This window comes from Alosa pseudoharengus, unplaced genomic scaffold (assembly GCF_046254945.1).
Source record: "Alosa pseudoharengus isolate Yale_2024_CS ecotype anadromous, Long Island Sound unplaced genomic scaffold, YU_APseudo_1.1 YU_APseudo_1.1_scf_3, whole genome shotgun sequence".
Classification (NCBI taxonomy): Eukaryota; Metazoa; Chordata; class Actinopteri; order Clupeiformes; family Clupeidae; genus Alosa; species Alosa pseudoharengus.
Window position 1 is genome coordinate 23,471,743 of NW_027468718.1, and position 6,000 is coordinate 23,477,742.

General features: G+C 40.4%; 1 protein-coding gene across 1 annotated transcript in view; it reads right to left on the reverse strand.

Moving 5' to 3' along the window:
- Positions 1–5,832, reverse strand: part of edar (ectodysplasin A receptor) — a 29,372-nt gene extending 23,540 nt beyond the window's left edge. Inside the window, exon 1 of the mRNA XM_076263623.1 lies at positions 5,651–5,832. The gene's annotated coding sequence lies outside the window, so the exon portion shown is untranslated. The remainder of the gene's footprint in view (positions 1–5,650) is intronic.
- Positions 5,833–6,000: the final 168 nt, after the last annotated feature.

Here is a 6,000-nt window from a genome sequence, read left to right on the forward strand (position 1 = left end):
TTAGATGTAGCAGAATCGCATAATCTATGTGTGGTCCTGATGTCCATGTAAATCCATGTTAAAGATATACAATCAAAATACTATGTAGCCTTGGCATGTGATATCTGTACAAAATGTATGTACAAGTATGTATATTTTGCCATGTTAAAGGGAAATAAAATGAAACTATAGGCAGCATATGTTTCTGCCATTTCTTTTTGCTTTTTAAATCAAATTTATGTTGTGGACCAAAGTCTTGTCTTGTGCAAATGTGCAATGCTGTGCGCGAACGTGTGCATGCGATTTCTACTGTAACTATGATAAACAACTGCACTGTTGCTGTGAATCTCTATAAGACAGTGAGCCACTGTAATTATTGTTTCTGAGTAAATTTCTCATGGAGTCTCTTTGACAGATAATTGCCACAGATGCAAGAAACAACAGGCTCACCGGAGTTACTGGCTCAGTATGGCTTCAACCATATATTCAAAAGGTTCTCATTTACTCCCATTCAAAGCTTAAAGTACTTTGTGAGTTGATGTGAATGCAGGTACTTTGCTAAAGCATGAAACACCTCCATTTATTAGAATATTTTTTGTTTAGCGATCCATAAAAAGTGAACATGTCTGTTTCAATTTCATACGGGTCCCACAGATACCTTAACCCTCTTTGGATAATAGAGGCTGGCACACCCGCATAAGCACTGTTTTGCTCTTCGGAAGAAAGCCTGTGCAGTAAGTAGAATTCAGTAAGCAAGATAAAAAGCCCATTGTATGTTATCACTTCATCCTCAGCAATGGTTCCAAAGAATGAACAAAGAACAGATATTTATCTGGCTGCTTTGACCAAAACTATATAAATTATGGGTTGGAGGCTCAAATCAGTCAGTAAACTTACAGGGAAACAAAACAAAATGTATGCGGGATCGTTATTTTTTTTATCCCTATCACTTCTCAGTGTAATTGATGTGAAAATCATTGAGGCGTTGTATGTGGGCTGATTTCCGACAGAGACGGGTCATGTCCCCCATGCACGTCCGCCTCAGGTTTGATCCTGTTAATTGCAGCCCGGCTCCCCGCGCAGAAACCTGGCTTCTGAACTGAAATGAGCTTTAATTGTGCGAATCCTTGTGGAGAGCGACCACAACCGGTCCTGCTGAAAGAGTTTGTCTACTGGAGACCCTTTGGCGCTACGAGTCGGCAAGAAAAAAGGGAGAGAGGAAGGGAGAGACAGAGACAAAAAAGTGAACTTTTGAAAAAAAACAAGACTTCTTTTTACAGGAAGTGAAGCGACTGCCAAATGACTGTGCCCCTGAGCCTCTCTCTCATTATCAGACTAAACGAACACACACGCCCAAGCACTTTCATCAGATTCCAACAGCAGCTCTTTACACTGCAGACCCGGCTCTCTGAGGCTGGAATGCGCCACGGTATGTTTGAAGAGCAGACTTACTTCTGACACCTCTGCCTGCACAGACCCTGTTGGGACTTGCCTCTTTTGAAAGTCAACCGCAGACTCCCAGCCTCAGGTTATTAATCTTATAACGACCACATAATCTAAGATAAATACACAGAGTATCATTATCCTTATCATTAACAAGACTGAAATATCTATTCCTTGGGGAGGGATTAAGGAAGAGATATTATTACCCCTGCTGTAATCAGGGGGGTTCACTGTCCAATTGGATTAGGAGGAAGGAAATTTATGTCCACTCTGTCCTCTGCCACAGTTAGTTTGGTTAATTGTATGATGTCCTTTGACCATAACCATGAGGATCTCTTACCTAAGTTATTAGGTGATGACAGGTAACCCCTTGGGTTGTGAAGTGAGGAACTAACCTTAATCATCCCAAAGAAAGCTCAATGGAAAACTGATATAGAACATGTGGCAGACACCATAACACACCGAGACAAACAAGCAATTACTGTTAAATAAAAGCCCATTAATGTCACTATTAAGCCTGATTGAAGACATCATGGAAATTCCCGGTCCATGAGGCCAGTCAAAGCAAAAGTCATTTCCACCAAAACGGAAGGAAAAGGGCATGAGAAAACAACGCTCTTCACATCTTGCTGTAAGCAGTGTTTGCATCCTCTGTGTTGACAGCACTCAAGAGTGGGAGTGCTTTTGTCTGTCTCACACTTTGGGATGAGTCTGAGAACATCTCCTGAGTGCTGACACTGAGTGGCAGTTCCAGCCTGATTAAATCAAGCCGTGATGGCAAAGAAAGACTGATTGAGCCTCTTCGTCCCCATATCTCTAACTGACTGGAAGCAGATGTTCTTTGTCATCAACAGGATTGGACGGAAATGAGTTTTAATTCCCTGAAGTTTAGCGTTCAAAACTTATATTCATTCCCTTTTAATGCTAATTACTTTCTGCCTGATTTGGAAACTGCTTTTCAAAATGCACTGATCAGAGCAGAAATCAGGAGAGCAAAAAAAAAAAAAAAAACACTGGTCTCAGTCCAGTATTTCATTTCTAATGACAATTAAACAAACAGCATAATTAAGTGAGGTTCTTGTAATCTTGGCAGCCCTATGTTCCCTCTGGAGAGAATGTCTGTTTTCCATTGACTGTCTCCTCCTTTCAAGATAAATCAATCATGACTTTAACCTCAAGGACAAACCAGAGGCAGGATTACCAGGGCATCCCGCTTATGTGGATGAATAGCGAGGAACCATTCTGCCTCCTGGACAGGGAATCTCTAGGCGCAATGAAATCAAATAAAAAAAAAAGTACCAAAAAAGTTTACCACATTAAATGTCAGTGTATTGTGTTTACCAGCAAAGTGTCATCAGTTTATAATCATTAATTGTATTTCATTTAGACCTTGTGGACCCACTGCTCCAAAATGGAATTTAGCCTAATTTACTAGAAGTGAGGTGGAAAACAAGTATGCTAATTCAGTCACAGGCTGAACTAACTGGCTGAGAAAAACAAACAGCCAACTTTTAACACATATTGCCATCAAGGAAATGCCATAACAACTCACTTTTTTGATGATTTATCAGCAGTACACTTAATTGACGAACTTCCACATTTTGGTGCCAGAGGGAACATGACTGGTAGACAGAAGGCCCTTGGTTTTCCATACCACCTCATTGTAAGATGAGTTGTCACATTGTATCAATTTATCATTTATATATAATTAAAAATATTAAATACTGTTGCTTTCACACTATAATAAAAATGAAAATATGAAAAAAAAGAAATTATCCCTAAATAACTTCCATGGATATAGGCACATTTAAATGGACATTATTCATTAAGGCTAAAAATCTGAAAAGACTCAGAGAATGTCTGGGAATGTATGCCCTTAATGCTCTTTCCCTTGGGGCCTCAAGTGAAGAGTTGATTGCAGTGTCAAAATGAGCCGAATTACTTAACTGCGAGGCCCACCACGTCAAGATATAATCTGTGAATGCACATGCATGTGAAAGCTTTGGATCAACATGTGTGTCTCCTGTCTTTACATGTGGGCAAATGTGGCCTTGTCACATATGGTTTGTCAAATGTTGTACAGTGTGCGTTTCATATATTATGATTTCAAATGCATGTGTGTTACATCCTAAACCATATCGCCTAGCACTATGTATAATGTAATATTATATGAGGTGTTTATGTAATAAAGTGACACCACTCCAAAATCAGCACCTCACAACCACTGGTATTCTACAGATAATAAATAGCCTTTAAATAAATACAAAATAATATTGAATAGAATAACTCTGGTTTTGGCATACTGATCATTATTGGTCCACATTAAAGTATCACAATGAAGACATGGCCAGTTACAGAACAAAATCACTACAGTATATCTTACTTTCATGTGTTCACTGAATTAAGAGAGCTAATCTACCACTGAATTAAGAGAGCTAACCAAAACGAACTGTCTAATAGTTATCTGTTGATTGAGAAGAAGTAAGTGTTTATGTTTATGTTAACATCAAAGAGTGGAGTGGGCACTTAAGAAAGCTAATTATTTGTGTAGAAAAAAAAAAACTTTAACAAACACAGTTCTTTACGTTTGAGATGCTTTGCTGTGGGTCTATGGTCTGTCTCTGCTCCTTTGGTTTACCGTGGGGCCAAATCTCTCTTCATCTTTTGATTGCTTTAATTACAGAGTCTCTGTCAGCTTTCTTCTCAGAGCGCCATAAAAACAAATGTAAAGTGCACATGAAAAGAAGACATGGAGCCTCTCCCACCTTGAACTACTGCTTGTGTCAATACAGTCTTTGATTCCCTTCTTCAGACAGCAGCATTAAGCACACGTCTGTCTTTCATCGGCTCCTTGTGGCTGATCTCACAGACTCCTGATAGCTTGTTCAGCCCTAAACTCCTGCATAGGTGTTTACTTTGTACCTTAGTCTCCAGCAGCAATGCTAATGCATGGACAGAATGGAGGAGACACAATGTCTGAAGGAAGTTACGTGGGATGCTTCTGTCTGTCTGGCACTGCAGGCCTCTACAGACATAGACTAGGCCTATGATAGCTGTTATGCATCCCACATTTTTGATAATCTTTTAGCCCTGATTCAACACAATCACTCTTCAATCATTCATAAAAGTATGCTTGTTAGGGATGTTATTCTAGGTACCTGAGAGACCCATTTCCTTCCTAATTAAATTAAATTCTGCTAAAACATGCATCAACGTTTAGGCTGGAGATGCTTTATGTCTGATTTTAACATAGTGAGACCATGACGCCAGCTACATCCTAACTTTTAACATCCACTAGGTCTTCAAGTGATTTCGAGAGCGTCTACCTAATGCATCGATGAAAGGCCAATCACTCTTATCTTTTGATACGGACACATTCTGATACTAAATCATAGCTTTATATAGGGCAGCCTAAAATGTTCCTGCACGGGAGCTTCGAGCTCGCTGAGGTGGAAAGAAAGGATTTATTTCCACCCTCAGCAGTAGTAGTTCAAAGCCAGAGGAGACATCAGAAGACCGGCAAGAACGTGCATGTTTTGGCTCCACTGTCTCCAAGCAGGACTTTCCCCCAGGTCCTCGCTCAATGAGACGCACAGGCGGCACCAGAAAATACTTACGCATTGGATTCAGACGAAAGCCACACATTACGCCTGCTCTCATCAACAGCTGATAGGAAATGCAACTGCGATTTTAATTAAGCTGCGTGAATTAGACGAGGGTGCATGGCCAGAATTTCAACAGCACCATCCCCGAACCCCACTGTTTACGAGGAGCATGCAAGTAGTAGCGGTGGTGCAATCAGCGGTACCCTTCATAGCCAGGGATGAACACTGAACGCAAGCCGTAGAAACCTGGAAGCAAAGTGCACTGACTAGTTTTGATCACTTAAATCTTCACCAGTCAGTACAACGACTGAGATATCAATAATAAAAAAAAGCTCACTTTGTTTAATCAACACAACCACTTCCCAAAAGCTCCGAAACCAACTCAACAATCCACGGCTGTCATGTTATTTTAAAGGAAAAGTATAAGAGTCCACACCTAAAATTCGACTACATGTCCAGCATTTTGTTTTGTCGTGTTTGTTGAAAGCTAACCATGAGCAGATACGTCTACACCATATAGAATTACGTCTAAGTAAGTGTGTCTGCCACTTAAATGATCTAGGAATTTCCCTGTCTTGAAACAATCTCATAGCATTCCAGAAAAATGCGCTGTGCCGCCTTACCTGCAGGCAGGAGTTGCATACAGTAGAGATCTCCAGAGGACAGAAGGCGATTTGTGTTTGTATTCTTCACAACGACTCTTCAAATGGCACAACGATGTATATAAATTTAAATTCGGACAGTTACAACCATTTAACGAATATTGTGTTAACTGCGTAATCCTCTCCCAAAGTCACTGACTCCTTTTTGGTGAAGTGCATGGTTACTGAAAGTGAGGCTCCTCCTCGATAAAAAGTCGAGGATGTTCTCCGCCCAAAACGTGGACAAAATTAACCTGACTCAGGTACACAAAACAGCACTACTGAATTGCACCACTAGTGAAGCCCGCCACCTAATGGCTATCACGGAAGAT